This window comes from Coturnix japonica, chromosome 2 (assembly GCF_001577835.2).
Source record: "Coturnix japonica isolate 7356 chromosome 2, Coturnix japonica 2.1, whole genome shotgun sequence".
Classification (NCBI taxonomy): domain Eukaryota; kingdom Metazoa; phylum Chordata; class Aves; order Galliformes; family Phasianidae; genus Coturnix; species Coturnix japonica.
In genome coordinates this window covers 62488241-62509741 of record NC_029517.1, presented here as the reverse complement: position 1 = coordinate 62509741, position 21501 = coordinate 62488241, and the positions used below count along the sequence as shown (strand labels likewise).

The following is a 21501-nucleotide window of genomic DNA, read 5'->3' as shown; positions in this document are numbered from 1 at the left end:
GGAGGTCTGTGAAGCATCATGGAGATATGTCAGGATGGTCTGGAAAGAGTCTGGAAGAGAGATTGAGAAATGAGTAGAAACAATAAGCAGTGGAGGGGAAAGACATACAAATAAGGTGAAAGTAGCAACCTAGGACTTAAAGGAAGAGAAGGATGGAGAGAACCCATGAGAGAAACTGGGGGGAAAAAAAAAAGAACTCAAATGTTAGACAGAGAGCATGAAGAAAGCCTTGTAATATTAAGACTAGCAAATTCCATCTTATTTATTCATGTTCCCTCTGAATTACTTTTCCCTGGTGGCTGCTGAGGGTCCAATTGCTGTGTTCTTTCCTCCCAATTGCTGTGTTCTCCCCTCCTTCCATGGAGTGTGGCCAAGCACTTTTCTTTGAGGATGATGAATGGGCAAAACATTCTTCAGCACTTCAGCCTTAAAGCAGCGTTCTCCAAAGCCTCTCTGCCTTGAGCAGTTCCCCCACTGCCTCCCTGGTGGAAACTTGGCAACTTCATTACAACCCCCAGGCAGGCTCTCTCCTATGAAGTCCTCCTGCAGCTTGGTCCATTATTAATGCTGAAATAAGTGTATTGTTATAAAATAACCACGAATCAGACTAGCCCTCCTTGCAAAGAAGAGAGATGTCTTCCCTTTTCCATATCCTTCCTTGTCATCTCTTTGCAGACAGATGGCCTCTTGCAGATATTTAGTAACTCATTTAAGGGACTGCCCAAATCCTGTTAAAATCCTGTGAAACTCCGCTAGTTTTAAAGGGCGTTGGTGTGGCCCTGCAAGGTTTGCCCTTGTGAGGCTTGTGCCCAAGCATATACCCTTTGGACTGTTCAGAGAACTTGTTTGGCAGAGAACTGAATTGGTAGGGTAGTTTCTTAGAAAGACAGATAAAGCCTTTGAACCTTTTCAGCCTTTAGCATGGGGAGGATTTTTCAAGCCTAGAAAGATGTTTAAAAGAAAAGCTTTTCTCACTGATAACTTTTATCAGTCCAAACAATAACACAGTGATTTTTTAAATAACAGCTTCCTATTTTTTAATAACAGCTTCCTAGTGATTACAGGGAGTAAGTCCCATCTGACTTCCAAAATGAGGCCTGGGCTCTTTTCTTGCTCCTCGGACACGTCTTCCTGTTCTTCAGCCAGGCTCCTAAGAAGGCTTGCTCTCGTTAGAGCGAAGGAGCGAAGAAGGGATTTAAAACAACTCTCTTAAAATCAGAGGCATGTTTAAAAGTTGACATCTCACAGGATTGACATCAGACACATGGATCATGTGAGCCTTGCAGCCCAGAGGTCTGAACTAGGAACCTCTGTACATACCTTCTGGCAACAATCTTAAATGTGATATATGTGGCACTGTGCTGGAAAGCATATACAAGCTTGACTGGAGTACAGGAGCTCTAGGCAAGTGACTTTCAACCAGATCACCTGTGAGCTTGAAAAGAAGTTTATTCCCTCTTTGACCATACTTAAGTTGTTTGGAAAGTCAAGTATTAACTAAGCGAGGCCAGGAAGAGACAGTAATTTAGAGAGTGCTTGCATCACTGCTGTAGGTCACACACAGCTCTGCTGTGATTGTGGCTGTCCCAGAGGTGGAAGCCATACCAGCATGGGTGTTCCCAGGCTCATGTTTTCTGAAGGTCAGGAGGTGGAAGGATCTTGAGGACATACAGAAGCAACAAGATGTACAAGTTGACCTAGGTTAGAACAGCTCTGCCTTGGCAGGTCTGGTCTTGAAGATAATAGTTTGCATAAATAGTCCTGTTGTCTTCAAATGGTGAAATCCTTCTAAATTCTTCCAGGGGTGTGAGGGCTGCAGGGAGAGGCCCTGAATGAAAGACTACTGTGCAGGAATTGCCTCAGCCACAAGAGCCCAATCTGAATCTCTCACGGGGACAGAATAATGTTTAATGTATTCCTGGGTACAAGAAGTGACATCTCCTCTGCTGATGCATATACAGGTTTGTCTCCTTTTCAGCAGTCCCAATAATAAACAAATAAATATTGACTTCATTTTCACATGCTTAACTGGCTGTACTGTCTATCCCAGAAAATCCATGGGATTTCTTAAAGAGCTTTGTTACTCAATTCGTTTTAAATGGCGATGAATCCACAGCTGCAGTGTTAATTATAAATGATATCATTTTCAGGAAGTGTTAAGATGAAGCACGCTCGCTGCTGCCATGATAGCACTGAGTACATCAGCATCCCAGCATGCTTGTTTTCCCATGCATACTTCAGCTTCCACACTGAAATTTCAACCCTTGGTCCTAATCCTGTTAACTCTTAGCCATGTGAGTAATGCTGCTCAGCTAAGTGTACTTCAAGATAGCTGCTCCTGCATGTGATAACAGGCACAATCAGGCAAATGTAAAAATAAGCCTGTGTAAATAGACTTCCAAGTCCCACTTTATTTTCTCTGCTAAATAAAGGTCTGTCTCTCTTGATCATCGCTGGACTTTCATTGTCGGATGTGAGCCAAGTGTTCAACCTGAAGCAACCGTGACTTTATAACACCAATCAAGGGGTGTAAAACACCCAATGCTGGCCGAGTAGTTTGGTGATAATGAACTCTGCTTACAGCATTCACACAGTGTGGTTTCATCTTCACAACGCCTATAATGTGAACTGTGGACTCGTACTACCCTAAGGGTGATACATAGGGGACTTGAGTTAGGCTAGAGAAAATAACCTTTCTCTTACTCAGTTTGCTCTAATTATAGTCTGAGTTGCGCCACTTTTTTTTTGTGTCCTTGATTTCTGCAGGAGGCATAAATAGGTTGGATTGAAGCAGCCCAGAGAGAAAGATTGAGGTTGAGGATTTGGTGTGGAGAAGACATGCACTGTAAGTCTGTCAAGAAAAACTAGGAGGTCACACCATAAGGCATAATGAGGCCCCCCAGGGCTGGAGAGTAGGGATGAGGGCACAAAGACAGCTGGGGGTGGTGGCATATGGACAGGTGACTAAGGAGGTTGGCAATGGGGAGTACAATGAGAGGGCTGTGCTACTGAGATCCCACTGAGCTGGTGGGGAGCCCAGCATCGTGTGAAAAGCAGCATACACTCACGTTGTTGAAGAGTATGATTATGTCAAGAGAGACTTACACAATCAGCCATTTCCTGACTTTGAATGCTTCTGTTTGCTACCCTAACATTCTGTTTAATGGAGCTTTTTGTCAGCAAGAGGACTATCTATTTTGCTGCAAGCTGGTGCCAAAGAAGCATCACAACGCTCTGATATGGAAGTCACAAACAGTGAATGAAGTAGTTGTTGCACTTATTAAATTATGATGAAATATCTCCATGTTATTCATTTGCGTTGCATTTGTATATGAAAGCAGTAATTCTGTTAAACCTCAGCTACCTCAGAGGAGGACAGTGAATTAACGTGGATGAATGAAGGGCTGTCTGACTAATGGACTTTCAATATAGATAATGCCCCAAAACAAATTCAACATTGCTTTGGATAACAGAGAATGCTTTAAAAAAGCCAACAAACCCAGAAGGTTTGGTAATTGAAATTCACTGATGTGCGAATATTTTTTCAGGCAGATATTTACTCTTTTCTTTAATATACTGTGCCCTATTAATTATCGAGAGGATACAGGCATGATTCTGTATTGATGTATGGTACAAAACGAAGGATCAAGATTTGATTCGTATCGGTGTACTTGTCTAAGCACTACCTAGTGATGGAGCAAGGAGAGATAAAAGTGCAGCTCAGCAGAAAATTGCCAGAGCTCCTAAACTCCTTTTTTTTCTTTCATTTCTTGACAGCTGCAGCAGCAAAGACAATATCCAGGACCGCAGAGATTAACCGCTGTGGTAGCACCACTGGTTTGTTTATCCAGCACTCTGCACTAGCCATAAATGCAGCTCAAAATCCAGCAGGAGATATGGCCCTGAGCACCCTGCATAGCTGACCCTGCCTGAGCAGGAGGATGGGGAGGAGGATCTCCAGAGGTCTCTTCCTCTGCTAATGAAAGCTGGTGGCCTTCCTGTTGCAGGCACATCCGTGCAGGATGCCCAGAGCCTTGTGTTGTTGGTGGCACCCAGGAGGTGGGACATGGGAGCAGCAGATTTCCGAGGAGGCTTAGGGAGGATCATCACTTTCAGGGAGATGGAAGATGAATCAGTATGCCCAGCTGCACTGGAAGGCTATTTACTCTGCCTATCTCTGAGTGTAAGAGTTCAAGAAGCCTTTACAGTCTATTGTCTGTGGAGGGAGATTAGCCCAGGCAGAAGGTGACTCAGAGCATCCAAGCTGGTCTCCTGTTCTGAATCACCTCCTGGGACAGCTCTCCTGTGATTAAGGAGGTGGCTGATAGATACTGAAGGAGCAACTTTCCTAAGTGTTGTGCTGAGAGATGTCTATGCATCTTTCTTTTTAAGGCTGTGGATAACAGATGAGTGTTTTCAAACCAGCACAGGAGAAGATCATCGGTCAAATTTCTGAACCTAACCCGAGGACAAGAAGTGGGCTGAATGAGTTGCAAGTGAATACAGAATTTCATTCTCAGCCTCCTGTGACAGGCAGATTAACCATCTCCAGCAGGAAGTCTTCAGTGTTAGCACAGTGGAGAGGATTCCTCTTAACTGGTGAGATATTTTCATTTTTATTCTTTGAGAAACAGAGAAAGGGAGATGTGGCACTGGGGGCCATGGTTAGTGGGCATGGTGGTGATGGGTTGACGGTTGGACTGGATGATCTTAGTGGGCTTTTCCAACCTTAATGATTCTGCGATTCTAGGGGGCTCAAAGCAATTTATTAAACTGAATTATTGTGAATACGCAGCCTTTCTACACTTTCAACTTAGCAGACTGTAAAAATACTCAGACCCCGGTTCAGCAGTGATTTTATGGCAAGTGTGTTCTCTTTTCATTGGCCTCAGAGGACTGAGACTGTAGCAGTCTTCATTTTTCCATTGATTGACGTTAGGTGAGGAGTGCTAGGAAGGCTGGTTACATACCTTGTGCATGTGTGCTTCCTGGCTGCCGAACTAAGCAGAGAGAAGCCAGATCCTCCCTGACTCTTGCTTGGAGGGGCTCAGAGAAGTTTCTTCACTCTGTCCTGTTGATGACTGAAAAAAGAAGAAAGAGGAGGCATTACTGTCCCTGATACTGTCCCTGATTTCTCCTGCTCTAACAGCTTAGCCAAAAGATTCCAAAGCTGCTGAAGGAAAAGAGGAAGAAAGGAAGGTAGGCAGTATGATATGAACTCTGTTTCTCAAGGAAACTAGGATAAGAAAAAAAAGTTCCTAGGCCTCTTAGTAACAGAATAAACCTTGGGAACATGACTTAATTCTACACCGTGGGCTCAGAAACTAAGAGGAATGAATCCCATGTGTACTGATTATTTTTAAAACGCTTGCGAGCTCCGGTTCAGCTTTATGATTATTTGGTGACTTGCTCCTGCCTGGAGCGGAAAGTTTGACACTGAGCTCCCACAGATATATGGCCTATTAGAGGTCCCTCAGGTGATCGTAATGCAGAAACCAGGAGTAAGTTACCTCTGCTGTGGGTCTCCACCACTTCTAAAGGACTTCTGCTGCTGTTTCCACACTGAAAAGGGTGATACCAAGGAACTCGCTGCCTTCTATGAATCTGAACCCTCGTGAACAGAGGTTTATAATCATGTACTGTATGGAGCAAGCTGGAGCTGTATTCTTATTACCTTTCTTTTAAGCTTATTGCTGAGAACTTTCTAAGCTTTCTTCCATGGAGATGTACAGATCCTTATTCTCATAATAGGTGCAGCCTGGGGGATGACACCAGCAGCACAAGAATCCTCTTGGGAATAATTATGCTTCCTTTCTCCTTCCCTTTGTCTGCTGTATCTATTTGGCAGCACTTCTGTAAGGAATTGTGTGAATACGTAACTTTAATCCCATTCAGCAGAGGGAGTCAGATGCTAAAATCTCTGCATGCACAGCAGCCTCTCAGGACCCAGAGCTGTGTCTGCATGTCAGTGTGCAAGCACTCAGCTCTCTGCTGTATGCTCGGCCAGGATGGGGTCTACGTAGGTGTCCCACTCTCAGCTGGACTCTGCTGCAGTGAGAAAAGCACAGTAGCAGCATGGTAAAATAATTAACAAAGTCACTGTGTTCTTTGGCACTGCCTGGTGGGTTATCATGGTGAGGCACTGGAACAGGTTGCCCATAGAAGTTGTGGGCTCAAGGCCAGATCGGATGAGGTTCTGGGCAGCCTGATTTGGTAGGCTGTAACTCTGCCTATGGCAGGGGGTTGGGGCTGGGTGGGCTGTAAGGTTCCTTCCAACCCAAACCACCCTCTGATTCTATGATCTTTCTCTATGTATGGTCCATACCAACAACCTACCCTAAGCCAGAAGCATGGCTGCAGCTGAGTGCCCAGGCCTGCAACAAGATCCTTTCCCCACAATGGCCATCTTGTGTGCTGTATCCCAAGCAGCTGGGCATAGAGCAGGGAGGAGCACTGACAGCTTTTGAGCCGCCCTGCCAGCCCCTTGTGGGGAAATGAAAGCCAAATGAGTGTGCTGAGACCATGGCTGTGGTGTGAATCAGTGATGAGAAGTTAGAGATGCTAATGACTGGTACTTTGGGGGCAGGCCTGATGGGAGAATTGAGCCCACGTGACTTCTCCAGCTTTCTTTCAATTATCTGATGAGAACACTTTGATCTAAGAAAGACTGCAGGATCTGAAAATCTGCTCAGAATGCTCATCCTGAGAGCGGTAACTGAGTTTTCAGTATTTATGGCAGCACCCGGAGCCATAATTGTGCGTGCACTAAGATGTGGTAGCTCTGCTTGAAACTCAGCTTGGCCATTAGCTCCATGTAGAGGAGAGTAGAAAGAAGGGGAGGACACTCAGCAGGCTTTTGTGAAACCTGCTTATTTTGCTCATTATGGAGGTTTGCCTCCTCTACAGCCAGCATTGGTCACACCAAGATGATCGGCAACTCTTCTCTCAACTGCTTGTCCCAGAACAACGCCATAACAAGTGGGAAAAGGTTTGTCGCTCCTCTCATCTGCTCTCCTGCCCCATGTGTGATGCCAGAGGGCACATACACTTTTTCCTACACTGATGGAAATAGGGTCGTTCTCTTTGCAGGCAGCGGAGCAACGAGTCCACGGCCCTGAGCTCTTTGGCAGACACAGGCCTTGATGTAGCCATCAAAATGGAGGCCTCACTCCCTAACAGCGCCAGGCGCACACCTATAGCCTACAGCGAGGTGCAGCAGCGGTGCAGGTTCAAGTCTGGAGCTGGGACCGCAGGTCTCCAAAGCCAAAGTTTTGGGGGATCACTTGCCCTGTACGGGCTTCGTCTGTCCCACGGGGCAGCGCCGGACGACAGAGTCAGGTAGAGGTGTTAACGCTATGCCCCGAGGCAGGACGTCAAACCGCACACCCAGGCGGTGTGGGACTGCAGCGGGGGTACACCGCCCCCCGGGGCGGGGGCCTCAAACATGCCTGGGCGGCTCCGTCGCTCCCCGCCGCCCGAGCCCCGCCTCGGCCCCGCACCCGGCGGGGCGGGGGACGGGGGGCGGCGCTGGCTGCCGGGGCGAGGGCGCCGGCTGCGGCGGGCGCGGGGCGGTCGGCGGCGAGGACGGCCGTGGGCAAGGTCAGCCGTCGGCCGGGAGAGGAGCGCCAGGCGCCACGGATGCCGCGGTGCCGCCGCAGGGGGTGAGGAGGGGGCAGCCGGGGCGGGGTGGGCGCGTCGCCCCCGCCACACCTCCAGCCAGCCGCTCCTCCGCCCCGGCCGGAGCCAGCCGCGCGTTTCGTAAGCGGCAGCCTCGCCCGGCTCCGCCGGCGGCCTCTCGGTACGAGCCGCGGGCTGCGGACAGGGAAGCGGCGACGGCGGTGCAGGTAATGGCCCGGAGCGGGGGCGGCGGGGCGCGAAGGTTACTTAGAGAGCTGCCCGGCAGCGCCCGCCGCATCGGCGGGGTGGGCTCGTCCTTGCGCCTCGCTAGCGGGTAAAGCCGGGTAACTTGCGGACTTTTTGGTTATCATCGCTGTAGTCTATGTGGAGTCTACGGCTTTTTTCTTTCTTTCATTCTTTATTTATTTATCCCCCCATCTTCCTTCCCATGCTGGCAGTTAGCGGAGCGGACAGGCGGTCGCCCCGGAGCTCTCTCTTAGCGCAGGGTCCGCACGCAGCCCGGCCCCGCAGAGCGGCGCGGAGTTGGGTGCGGGCGGAGATGCCGCCTCCCGGCTCGAGTCGCGGATCTGCCGAGCGGTTGTTCCATCCATGGGCGGGCTGTGTTCCGACATGCCGGATCGGGCACAACAGACTTTGTTGGGAGCTTCTGCAGCCTGGATGTGCCTCAGGTCGTCAGGCGGGGAGGCACTAGGGTGTGTGTTTCTGTCATAGAGGTGTATGTAGTAAGAAAATGAAAGGAGAACAAAGCAAACAGGCTCCTGATAAGGTCCTATTCATGCGGCTACGAACGCTGTAATTTCTCCGTTCTTGTTTTCTCATTGAAACTCTTTTCCTCCTTCTTACAGATACGGTCTTTTTTTAATATTATCTTTCAGAGATCTTTTCATTTGCTACAGATTCCCTCAGGTTTTGAGTCTGCCTGAAGCTGGCAGAAAATACCCTGTAACCCTTTGACTTGCGATGTCACCGAGGTGCTGCTCATAGCCTCCTGTATCCTGCTCATAGTCATCCTGCTCATGACCTCCTGTGCAGAGGTCACAGCCCTTCTGAAATGCCCACCGTGTCTGCACTACACGATGATAAGCGTGATTTAGAAACAAAGCCTTCCGCTTGAAACGCTGTTCTTGGCTGCCTAACGGGATTGGGTTTGAGCTTCTTGTTAACTGCACGAGAGGTGAAACGTAGCAGTAACTGTGGCCGAGGTGTACGGGGTCAGGATGACTTGGGGCCATTGCTGTCAGGGGCACTGATGTATCACAAGGGCAGATAATTCCATGTGTGCACAATGCTTCTGTTGGTGATGTGGCCCAGAAGCTCATATCTCTGCTTCAAGCCTGTTGTGTCTATTGGAGGTTTTGCACAGCTTGCCAGGTATGTGAGGACAAATGGGAAAGGTGTTTGTTTGCTGTTGTTGGACCTGGAGGGGAGAGAAGTTGTTGGGGCAACGCCTGGTCCAAGTTTTATACATGTTGCAAAGTCTCCTTGGAAGCAGCGGCCAGTAATGTTGGACATCCATTAGAAATGCCAGCAGGGCAGTCAGTGTTATTTCTTCCTTAATATGATGTGTTTAAATTATACACTCAAATGAAGTAGCTTGGAAGGAGCCACTCATCCAGGTAGTCTCCAGCATAGCAGTGCGTGCAGGGAGCTGGCAGGTAGAGGCTTCTGGGCACCGCTCCCCATTCGACTCGGTGGGTCTTTAGCTCTGCCAGAATCCCTGTGTGTGTTTTTCCAGTGCCTCTTTCTGGCTCCATTCAGGCTTTTTGCATTGACCCCTTGATGGAGCGGAGCAGGAGCTCTGTCAGTCACAGCATTATGGGGGTTTCAGCATAGTTTAACTTATTGTGCATATTGTCCTGGTGAAATTAAGGAGCGATACACTCAAGCAAGTTTACATGCAGGGATGTTAAGTTAAGGGCTGCTTTCCATAAGCTTCCCAGGTTGTGAACTGTGAGTCTTTTGTGCTTGCATAGTGCTTGGAGCAGATGCCATGTCATGGCTGGGTTGTAAATGGAAAAGCTGACCTCACTTGGGACCAATGCATGCAGACAAGGAGCAGTGCTACTTCTCTGGAGTTCTGTGAAGGATTTCAAGCAGAATTAACTTTTCTAAGTCACTGAAATATTTTTCAGACCATGACCCCAATCAGCGGATCGTGCCTGGAGGATGCATCTCTGCAGTGATACGTGTGACGTAGGTGATGGGTTGGTGTGACTCTACCAAAGACCCAGTGATTTGTATTTCTGCACACAGTATTGACTTCAGGATCTGGCCAAGGGCTCTGGCCTTTTATTGGTCTTATATTCTGTATTAACTTGTCAGCCAGTCCTACAGCCCTTCCTTGCATCAAGCAGCAGTTACTCGGGCAAGTAATTTCACTGGCTAGAGTGTGGTTGTTCAACTGAGTAAGTGTTGTACGCTCTGAATAAAAGATGGTGGATTCGGGGTATGAGTGCTCTGTGCTTCGGTGCAGAATGTGGACAGTGCATTCCCAGAGACTGAGATCCTGGCATGCCTTAAATTCCGTCCTGTTCTTAGGCTTTACCACTGTCTGGTGAGTGGGCTGGGAGGTGGATTCTCCTCTCATTCAGAGTATGCGGAGCTTCTGGAGAAATTTCGCAGCTGTTTTGGGTCAGCCCAGAGCTTCCTGCTTGATCTGCTGGTCCTGTTTTCTCCACAAATAGCTTTGCTGCTTCTGGGCCCTGCAAAGGAGGGGAATGGAGAAGCCAGCCCCAAGTAGTGATATGGCTCTGGCCTGTCCAGCTGCAAGACGTGTCACGGGCAGCCGTCCAAGCTTCCCAGAGTCTCCTGATCTAGTGAGGCCTTAACCCCTCTCCAAGCAGCTGTTTTTCTGCCCACAGCAGAGTTGCCCATTTTATAGGCACTGGCTTGGTGTGGCCTGGTGCAGGTCACCAGCGTGGGGACTGTGATGTGTCCTGCCTGATCTGGCTGTCCCAGGTGAGGAGCTGAGGTCTGGGATGGGTTTACCTCCCTGTCATCAATCCCAATGAGCAAGGAGCCCCAGCAGCTTCCACACTCACCCTTGGGTAACAGTCCTCCAGCTTGCACCAGTGGCTGGCAGTCCTGAAGGTCATTGATCTCCCACTTGTTAAGATTATAGGTTGGATAGATGGGAAATCCTTGAAGCAGTGCTGCCTTTGGCAGGGAAGAGATGAGGTTTGGCCACTCTCCATTCTGCCCTTGTAGTGGTCAAACCACCAGGGCCTGTGCAAGCCTGGCCATGCTGTGGGGTGAGTGTGGTCCCCATGGCAGAGGTTAGTGTGAAGTAGTGCAATAGGAGGGCTGGGGAGGGCCTGAAAATTGCATTTCTTCTCAGCAAGGCTGCCCTTTGATTCATAAAGCAAGAGCTGCTTGAGGCCTGGGAGGGACAGCAGGCTGGCAGCCACAGATGGGAGCCTGCTGTGTGACCTCCAGGGCTCCTTGGGCTGAGTACAGTGAGCAGGAGGACTTTGGCAGAGGTGTTTAATAGCATTGCAATTATCTGGGTGCTTGCAGGCATCACCTCTGTTGAGTTCAGTGGTGATTCGATTGTCCTGAAGACAACACTCAGTGCCATGTGTTTCTCCCAGAATAGCTTCAGTGAATGAATACAGTTACCCTGCAGCAGCCCGCTCCTGCCTACAGTGTGGCCTGTTACGTACCCATTGTCAGAGTGGTCCTTCAGAGACTTCCAGTGTCCATTTTTGATGTCAGAATTGTAAGCATCACCTTAGAGGGCTAAGCTGGATCTCTAACAGCCTTCCAGACGGTGTGCTGTGCCACTAAGATTAGAGCAGCTGTCAAAGTCAGGTGGAAGAAGAAGCTGTGTAGCTGGAACCCCATGGTAGGTTATAGAGAGTGCAGAGCACCAGACAGTACAGGAGGGCTGCAGGTCCTTCTGTCCTTCCCCCATTGCAGCAGTGACTAGTGAGGTGACACAGCAAACACCTGTGACAGATAACATCAAGCCCTTGCAGCAGATGTGTGCGGGTCCTTCCTCTGAGGGTGCTGGCCTTAGAGCTTCCATGTGAGAAGCCCTGGGGCATTAGCCCTGGGTGAAGCATTGCTGCTTCCCCATCCCTGCCTGCTTGTGTTAACCAGCACTGGATGTTTTGAGTCAGCTGTACATGCTTAGTGATAGGCTGGTGCTTTCTGTGTTAGGTTTTATGCCAAGAGCTGGGGAGGGATGCTGTGGGTTCTGTCTGAACCTGAGGACCTGGTAGCTCCAGGTTACCCAGGCTCTGAAGGCAAGGAAGGATGACAGTGAAGCTTGCTTTGTTAGAATAAGCAGCGTGCAAAGCTTGTGACAGTTGCTGCCAGCGCCTGCTAGACAAGGTAAAAATACTAGAAAGAAAGAAGGAGGGGGTGTTTACATATGGGAGCATACAAAGACAAATAGAGTTCTTTTAAAAGCACAAAACCTATACAGTGAGTGTGCCATCAGACATGCTGCCTCTCGTCAGCTAATATCATCTGCAAATAAAGCAGGTTGTTGGTATTGCAGCTGCTTTCTCTCATGAAGCAGGGTGAGCCGGACTTGTCTGACTCTGAGAGATGTGTTGGCAAGCAGCCTGAAGTCCGAGGTGCACAGGGTAATTTACTTAAGAAAAACAACAATAAAACCACACATGAAAACCAAGCAGCAACAAACAGCGTAAGACTTATCGTCCAGGATGAGCACGTACAACCATAATGTTTGCTTGCAGCTGTATTTTCTATGACACACTCTTAGAAGTTGCTCTTCGGCTGCATTCACCAGCAAACACAGCCTGGAGGTGATCAGCTTCTTCCCTGACCTGCAGTTAACAGCTGTAATTAAGTTTAAGCAGGTTTTGGTGTGGGAGGGGTTCAGATGCTTGGAGCTGTCAGCTGGGTTTTTTGGGATCCAGGCCTTGGGAGTTTTCATCTTGGCCTTGGGCAAAACACATCAGCTGCTTTGTGCTTCTGCTTTTCAAATCCAATCTGTTATGATTCATTTCAGAGCAACTGATTGATATCAGTCTTGGTTTCCTCATCTGAAACAACCCCAAAATCCCCAAATGTTTGTGCACGAAATTGAAGTTTAAATATGAAATCTCCCTCGCTCCTCCCTGCTCTTTACCTCTGATAGCGGTGGAAGGAAAAGAATCATTCGTAGCCATCTGCTGGAGGCATCAATCACGCTGGGAGCAGTCTGCTGGTTGTTCCACACGTTATTAATGATGAAAAGATAGAAACATACGAGCTCATAATTATGTTGCATTCAAATTACTTACAAAATAATGACATTAGGAGAACAATGAGGTTACAAAATCCAGCGGACAAAAAGCAAGGAAGTGCCAGAACTAACATTACCCGGCTCCCCTTTGCATCTGCATTATGATACAATCTTGAATTCTGTAATTGCATCATTTTTTCCCTTTCAGAGTCCCTCTTTTAGTGGGTAGGTGATTACTGCATAATTCATTTTCTCTTCCCCATTTACTTTCTGCACGTATCTCCATGTATTTATTTTACACCCCACCCAGACCTTGCGCTGAACAGTGCTGTTAGTTCCTTCCTGGGGGCTTCACAGGCAGGGAAGCTCTCACTCTTCCAACATCTCAGATGCTGGCACTGCATTCATTTTCAGGAACGGAGGCAAAGAGTAAGCAGAGCTCAAATGATGGAAACTTCTTCAATTTTTGGCTGCCTAAACATGATGCTGAGGGATGTGTTTGTTTTTCATTCACCCCAGAGTACCTGCCGTGATGTAGCAGTTCATCTGCTGGAAATACAGGGACAGCTGACTGGAGCTGGGAGTCTTGGCACTCTTGCAGGGCAGCCTTAGATGCAGTGGATTTGCAGAGAGCAGGGAAGAACTGCTTTTAGTGACTTGCTGAGCATCTGACTGGGAGAGAAAGTTAAGTCCTGCCTGCAAGGTGGTGCATCCAATTTTGCAAGTCAAGTTGTCTCTCCTTTCCTGACGTGCCTCGTTCACCTATCTTCCTTTCTTCCACTGAGTGGGGCAGGGTCTGAGGGACCGCCATCACTTTTATCACGCAGCCCCTATCTTTTTTGCCTACAGCAGCTTATTTGCTGGTTTACAATTAGAGATAGCATCAGTGAAGATGTGTTATGGGAGCTTGGTGAAGGTTGTAGAGGCGTTTCTCGTAGTACCTCTTAATTTCAGAGTGCTCAAAGTTTACAGACCTTGTATTAACAATGTAACACATCTGAGTTTTTATGTAATTTTCCAGCTGGACAAAGGGAAATGGGAGAGAGAAATAAAAAAAAATTGACCTGTCACATGAATCTGCAGTGACCCTGGTCATCCACAGGGCTTAGACCTTTGGGCTGCAGCATTAATTTCTAATCCATGAGCCAGCAGCTTGCACCAGTTGGCTGTGGTACTAATTGCTAGAATGGGGTGATGTGCTGAGCAGCTCATATGTTGTGCTGGGTAAGCTTGCTGTCCCAGGTCCCGTTTCGGGATGGACTAGGCAAGGTGCTGCTGCTTCCCAACTCCTCTTTGACTTGCCTATGTTCCTCCTGCCTGGGTTTTTATCTCATCCATCTATTTTGGTCCTTTCCATCTATGACACCTGTGTCCTGCCTCTCCCCTGGCTTGCTGGTTCCACTGCTGTAGCACATGCCCAACATGGGGTTGTGTGCCATCTTGATTGAAATCTAGATCTAGAATTCTTGTATTTTCAATCTGTAGATAAAGGCCAGTCCAAAACCATGAGTGAAACATTTTTTGGGGAGTAATCTTCCTTGCTTTCAGTGTACAGCTATTGCTGTGGACATCCTCCAAGATCAGACAGTAGGGTAAATGGCTGCTTTAGGCCAACCCTGTAAAGCAGCTTTCTACTTAAAGAATATGCTGTGCTCTGCCTGTTTCTCAGTGTTTCTTTCTATGTATTCTCACTTGATCTTACCTAGCTTATTCTACTGTTAAGCCTGGGTAAATATGCTGTTTTATAGGTCTGAATATGAGGCTTAAATTACTTTGCTTCGTAGAAGAATGAGGAAGACAGGCCGCTTAAATTTCTTTCCTGGGGGTATGTGGATGTAGGTGTTAGAGGCTGGGCTTCAACGGAAGAGCAAATTGGTGCATCTCAGTCGCTTCCTGGAGATAACGTGTAGCCTGATCCAGCAATTAGATGCTTTCTGGCCTGTACTTAAATTATCCTTACCAATTTACAGCGATTGTCTACCTATGGCTTTGTTCAGAGGAGAGGAGGGGGAGGAAGGTTGGTATGAACCTCACGCTGCAGTAAGAAAGGAAGAAGCAGAAATTCTGATGATGCTGAAATGAGTGTAATGATTGGCTTTCTTTACTCTCTTGGAGCTTTTTTGTTTCATTAAAATAGATGAGGAAAAGTGGATAGCAGCAAAGAAAATAACAGTTGTCAACAGAGACGGGGGTTGGAATGGCCAGCCTGACCTGCAGTGATACAAAACAGGATGAAAATGGTTTTAAACTCAGGCTTGTGTTCTTGGGAATTTGCGATATTAATCGTGATCATGACAGATCAGAAACATGTCAAATTAGAACAATAAAAGAATGACGGAACAGAGTGTCTTTAAAAGTTTCGAATGACTCGACAGATTGTACGCCTCTACTAATTAATTAATAAGCCAGATACCAAAAACTGGCACCGACCATTTCTCCCAGCATTATCACTATGTGTAAACAAGTCCAAGTATTTTGGAACTGAACTTTACCTACTTGAAAATGGTGCTCAGAGGAGCATAGCTCTGCTTTTTGGCTCTGACCTGCATGTTCTTGGGAGCCAAAGATGTTGTCTAAAGAGTTTTGGAAAGGTAATGGGGAAAAACTGGCTTGTGTCAAAATCGAGATCTACGCAGCTTTCAGAGGCGGAAAGAAATGGTTCTTTGTGTTGGAAGAAGGTTGCGCATCCCTGACCTGGCCACCTCCAGCCTGGAAGGCAGCCACGAGCGTGTGCAATCTGGTTGAGTGTGAGTAAGGGTTACGTGTTGGCTTCAGGTGATCTCTGCTGCAGCCTCGTGCTGGATAATTTGTGTGTTTTTCTTCTGAGGGCAAATCTGGGCGCACCACAAGTCATCACAGCTCCATGGGGATATAGGCTATCGCCCTGTGGCGTGGCCCTGTGCTGGATGTGCCTTGCTGGCATCCCTCCACCTCCAGCTCTGCCTCCTGCTCTCGTCTTCCTTAGAGTGCCTGTGGTTGGTTGGATGCTGAAAGGCATGGACAGGACTTTGGGAGAGCTGGCTCAGCAGAAGAGGTGGAGAGCCAGCTGATGCCAGTATTAATATTCTTTCAGAATTGATGGATGAGACGATTATAAAATTGCAGAGGGAAGTGAAACTTAAAAGGAATCCATGTTTTAATTGCATTTTGGATTTTTTTCAGCAGCCAGCTTCTAAGGTGCATGGCAGATCCTTTTTTTTCCTGTGAGATTGTTGATGTAGACTGCAATATATTGTTTAAAACAAAAAGAAAAGGATAAAAAGAAAGAAAAAAGCCAATCTGCTTTCTTCACTCTGGTGCTCTCAGTCTTCAGTTGCATTACATGGGAGTGTGCTATGTCTAGACAATCAGGTATGGAAAAGGAGAAGGGAAAAGGAGGGTGTGTTGAGCAGCTCCTACTATACCTGTGGTGGTGAGATGCTCAGGCCTGCATGAGGCATCCAGGTGGTGGACTTGCACCTTGCACTGCTGCTGATAGGAGCAGGATGCTGGAGCTATGCCATGCTCCATGCCAGCCACTGGCATGGGCACTACCTTGTCTTCTCCATGGTGCAATAATGTTCTAGCTGATGAAGGCCCCATCTCAACCTCTGAGAAGCACAGGTTGCAATTTTAGGCATTAGATAGCTAACTTCTGGTGAATGCTGGCTCAAAAATACAGCCCAGATGTTTTGTGTGTTGTGTGAGCAGCAGTTTTGCTGGAGTATGCTTCGTCTAGAAGTGGACCAGAACATTTTTCATGCAATTTGATATTCTGTAGGCTTTTAAGAAAAACACTGCTTGGTAATAGTTATCCACAGTCCTACTTTCCTCTGGGATTGAAAAGTCTGCTGAGTTTCTTAAATCCTAATTTGCCCTAATTGCACTTATTTTGAGAAAGTACACATGTAGGTAATTTAATTAAGAGGAGGAAGTATCAGCATGTTTTCTTTTTGTCCCCTCCTGCTTTCTCCTAGGTAAAAAGCTGAGAGAATGAGGCATCTTTCTAGAAGGTCCTGTCCAGAAGTGTGGACTCTTATGTCCCAAACTTGGCAAGTCTTGGCATTTTGGTGGCCCTTCTGTCAACTGTAAGGGGTGTGCTCAGGTGTTGGGTGGACTCTTTCTAAAAGTGATTAATTCAGGGTGGAGGTGTTCTGCCTGAGCGCCCTGCCATGCTGGTTTTCAAGCTCCATGCCCTCTGCCTCCTTCTGTTCCCTGGAAGGATGTTCTGGGTCTGCTTAGCAGTGGCAGGTTCCCTCTTTCCCCCTGCTCATCTTCCCAGGGCAGCAGGTGATCCACGTTGTGAAGTTTAGAGATGAATTCCTCTGGCTGCATTTCCCACCCTAGTGCAGGTTGGTGTGTTAATGCTTTGACGTAATTAGGAAGAGTGGCATACTGAGGAGCCTGCTTGCTGTGGGAGGCAAGGTAGCGGATACTCTGAATGCTGTGTCAGCCCAGGCGTGAAGCAGTTGTGTGGATGTTAAGATTTTGTGGTGTGTTTGCGTGTGGTGGCTGTATGTCAGGCACAGCTGGCAGTGCTGATAGGGGGATTTCTATTATACAAACACTTGCTGCTTAGATGGGAAAAACTTGCTGATAGTGGCATTCGATGTCCAACAATTCAGCTGCTACTGCTGGATCTGTGCTGAAAAGGTCTCATGGCAGCAGGATGTGGTGCTGAGCCATTCCTCTTGCTGTTTGGAATATTTAAAATCTTCAAGGCTTTATTGTTAGCAATACTGCATAGAAATGAACTGTACTTGTGTTGTTTGCAGGTGCTTGGGAGCCTGTTTTCTTTGTTCCACTGTGGCAGGTCTGCTAACATCGGTGACTGCAGCTACACATTGCTTGTCTAGGTGTAGCTTTCACGCCTGTTGTTCTCCATATCCAACAGCTCCTTGCTCAGCTGGGGACAGGCAAGCTTGGGTGTTGCTCTTGAGGTGTTATGATAGCTGGGGGATGGCTTGGGCTCAAATACAAGGTGATATTGCTCACATAGCCAGTGCCCAGTGTTTTTTTTTCTATTAGTTCACAGGCTTTTGTTATATTAGTTAGTACCAGAGATGTAGGCAGCTCCTAGCTCACTCCTGTGCCATGTGCTGCTTGCCTGCTGCTTTGCTGTCCCGGTATCACAATTCATGAGCTTCTCTAATCTTTCATTTGCAATGCACAGCTCTGAGCAGAAGCCAGCACCTCTCTTACAGGGGCTGGAGTCATTGGTGTGACACGCTCCGTGCTCTTGAGATGCAGTGGCTTCCCCCTTGCATAAATCCTATCCTGCACAGTAACAAGCAGATCCCATTTTATTTCCACATGGCTTGCTCATGCAGCAGAGAGGATGCAGAGAAATGTATGCAAGCATTTAGGTGGGGGAAACAACCATTGAAGGCTTCAGTGGTGTCAAACGTGACAAATGCTGAGCTTCTGTGTTAAGTACATCCCTTCCAAGAGGAAAAAAACACCTTGGTTGTACTTTTGAAAGCAAAACTGTTGGCAGATTGTGCGTTAAGTAACTGCCTCTATGACATCGTTAGCATTTTATTTTTCATTCTTGCTACTGCGAAGGAAAATAAATAAGAGGCTGGGAAGAACAGGTAACCATTAGTTTGGGTTTTTGTTTGTTTGACCCTTTTAGTGCATCCTTCTTCTCAACATCTGATGTCCTGGCAGCCTTTTACGATCTCCTCTGAGCAGGAGACTGGTGATACGAGTCATCCAAAACAGTGAGTCCCATCAGTAGTGCTCTCTGTGCTGGCCTTATTAAAATAAATTTTTAAGGTCACTGAAGATGAGCTCCATCTGCAAAGAGTACTGTAAATTGGCTGTAACGCACCAGGAACGCGTGGCTTTTTCACTCATGTCAGTGTAGACGTGTTCAGGCTCTCTGAATCTTGAATGAATATTCTTGAAGTGAAGACTGGGAGTCTTGTAGGCGTTAGCTGAAGGAGGAAACGTACTCCACTCGAGGGCTGTGAAAATAACAAGCAGAAAGAAATATAAGTTGCGGTTCTGTGGTGCCTTGTAAAAGGAAACTGCTAAACACGTAAGTAAACAAGTGCTTGTGAATTGTGTTATATGACTTGTTTTGTAAATTTCCCCTTTTTGCCAGTTTCTGTTGTAAGATTGCTGGCGCCGTTTGCAACCAAAGAGCTGGAAGAAACTGCTCTGTAGGAGTAGTAGCAATTTCAGGAGGTTGCTTGGTATCTCAAACAGCTTATTAGGTTTCTTTGGATTATCACATGATATAGTTAGTACCTGGTAGTCGATTTCAGGAGTGCATCATGGAAATAAATTTGATTAGGAACAGCACACACACATCTTCCATCAGTGTTTTGGCTGCATTTTCTAGCTTATAAAATTCAGAATTCCAGATACTGGGAAAATCTCTTCTTGCACATTCCCTTCCTGTCAAAAGCTGGTGCAGAATAGTTTGGTTGTAGCAGAGGGAGATTCTAGAGGTGCCCTGCACCTCCCAGAGCCAGAGGAGCTGAGTCTTGCAGCCCACACATTGTTTGCTTTGTAAGCTTTGAGAGTGCAGTAGATGTTTGGAAGCAATGAAAATAGATGGCCATGTGGCAAGTACAAGAAATGATTAACTCCGCTGCATTTATTTTTACAGTGAAATTGCATTTTCACATCTCCACGAGGGATACTTTATCAGGATAAGAACCCAGCAAAGCATTTCTTTTTGTGGACATAGCAATTTTGGCGCAGATGTGATGAAATTAGTGGCTCTGTTGATGAAAACACAGCGAGTTGGTAAAGCTGCAGCTTTCAAACTATGACTGCATCCTCACTTGGCAATGTGGCTGTGATGATCTGAGGTTGTATTTCTTCACCTTCCAGATTGGCTGGAAAAGGTATGTTGGGCAGTGATCGTCATAGCGAAATTAAGTCATGGGGATTATAGAACAAAACCTGGGATTAAAAATTATATAGGAGATAGAGCATTATTTGGTGGAAATTTGATTTCACTTTCTAGTGACTCAGAGAAGGTAGCAGTTAAGATTTGAATCATGTTTTTAAAGGTGTTCTAACAGGACTTTCAAAGTTGTGGGCACACCGCATTCAAACAATATACCTGTAAAAACTTGTGAGTACCAATTGCTTGTGCTTGTGAATGGGTCAATTGCTTGGCCCACCTACTTTGTGTGTTTTCATGCAAAATAATTTACATTAGCAGTAGAGCATTCTTTGTGCAGGCAGGTTATGCGATGCTGATCTGTGTTCAGGCAAAACAGGCTTGGGTAATGTAAGTTCAGGAAGGTGCTTAGGTAGGGCTGAACGTTTTCTGGAGGCCACCAAATTGTGCCTTGTAAAAAAAAAGCAGGGGGAAAATAGAGTGAAGAAGGCAGAGACTACCTGGTTGCTGTAGCTAGGACCCAGTCTATTCAGTCAGCACAGTGCACTGTTGATGACAGGGAATTATGCAGGGCTCTGTTTCAACTGGTTTCCAAAATGACTCAGTATAAGACCTGACAGTGGGGTCATGTGGATTTCTTTTAAAGGACCTGTTGTACTAATTAGGTTATGTTATGTGGCTTAGCATTAGTTAAGCATGCTCAGGGTTACTGGTAGGAGTTCAACCTTTAATTTCCTGCTGGAAGCAACTTCCCTTCAAGATGTACCGGAGTTGTCATGAAAGACTGTAACACATTAATCCCCATAGCACTGTTTAAATTATGAAGGAAAGGGGATCAAAGAAGCTGCAGAAAGGAGAAGGGGAATTATTGCGTTGTGCAATTGCACGGCTTAACACTCGATGTCACAGGGAGAAGATAAGTTGTGTCAGTGTTAGTAAATATTTGAGTTGAGTCTGTTCATCTGCATGTAATATATGTATGTATATAAATAAGTGGCAGCAATAATTATGTATTATGGCTTATGTAATTGCTTGAACAGGGCAGCAAAGAAAGTAAGACTTCCAGACTATTTATTTGGCTCATTACTGGCCTCTCCACCTCCAGGCGCTCCAAACTCTGCTCACACGTTATCTGAGTTCACCGTGGCTTCCTGCTTTTCCCTGTCCCCATCCACCCCGTTTCCTCTTGTTCCTGCCCTGGTTTCCAGCTCCTGCAGGGAGCCCAGTGTTTTTTGTTGGGTTGTTTTCTGCAGCCTGCTGCCCCCTCCTTAATCTCCAGCTCACAGTCCTAAATTTCTATAGCAGGTGTAAGCTAGAAAAAAATAAAAAAACTCTTATTTTTTAAGCATCCTTATCCGGTGTTAGTTTCCAAATGCTGTGCAAAGGATGGGTGGAGTTGTGCTACAGGGAAACTTGGTGTGAAACTTGCCATGCCAAGTAATTCCAGAGGTGTAATTCTCTGAATGGTCAGACTCTGAGTTTTTTTTATCCTAGAAAGTCGGTGCCCACTAAGAAAATCTTAATCCCCCTGTGCTGCTGGCTGTTTGAAGTCCGGGGGCAAAATTAAAGTCCTGAGGTGTGAGGCTTTGTGTCTCTGGAGGGCAGGGCCTCAGCCCCATCTAAACCAACTAGGCCATTGCACTGCCAGGCTGTGAGGCAGAGTGAGCCAATTGTGCAGCACGTGCAGTGGGGTGTCTGTTTTTGGCTGGCTGTGGGAAGATGCAGCCATTCCCTCTCATTATGTTGTTGTTACCTGGTAGAAGAGGCTGACCCCAACCTTGCTATGACCTTTCAGGTCATTGTAGAGAGCAATAAAGTCTCCTGA

The 21501-nt window shown here is 47.0% G+C and overlaps 1 protein-coding gene across 3 annotated transcripts in view; it reads left to right on the top strand.

The window, feature by feature from the left end:
• Positions 1 to 4398: 4398 nt before the first annotated feature.
• The window catches only part of RNF152 (ring finger protein 152), a 40267-nt gene continuing 23164 nt past the window's right edge, over positions 4399 to 21501 (top strand). Inside the window, exon 1 of one of the 3 annotated variants that reach the window (XM_015854627.2) lies at positions 4399 to 4599. The gene's annotated coding sequence lies outside the window, so the exon portion shown is untranslated. The other 2 variants (XM_015854629.2, XM_015854628.2) reach the window with 2 other exon arrangements.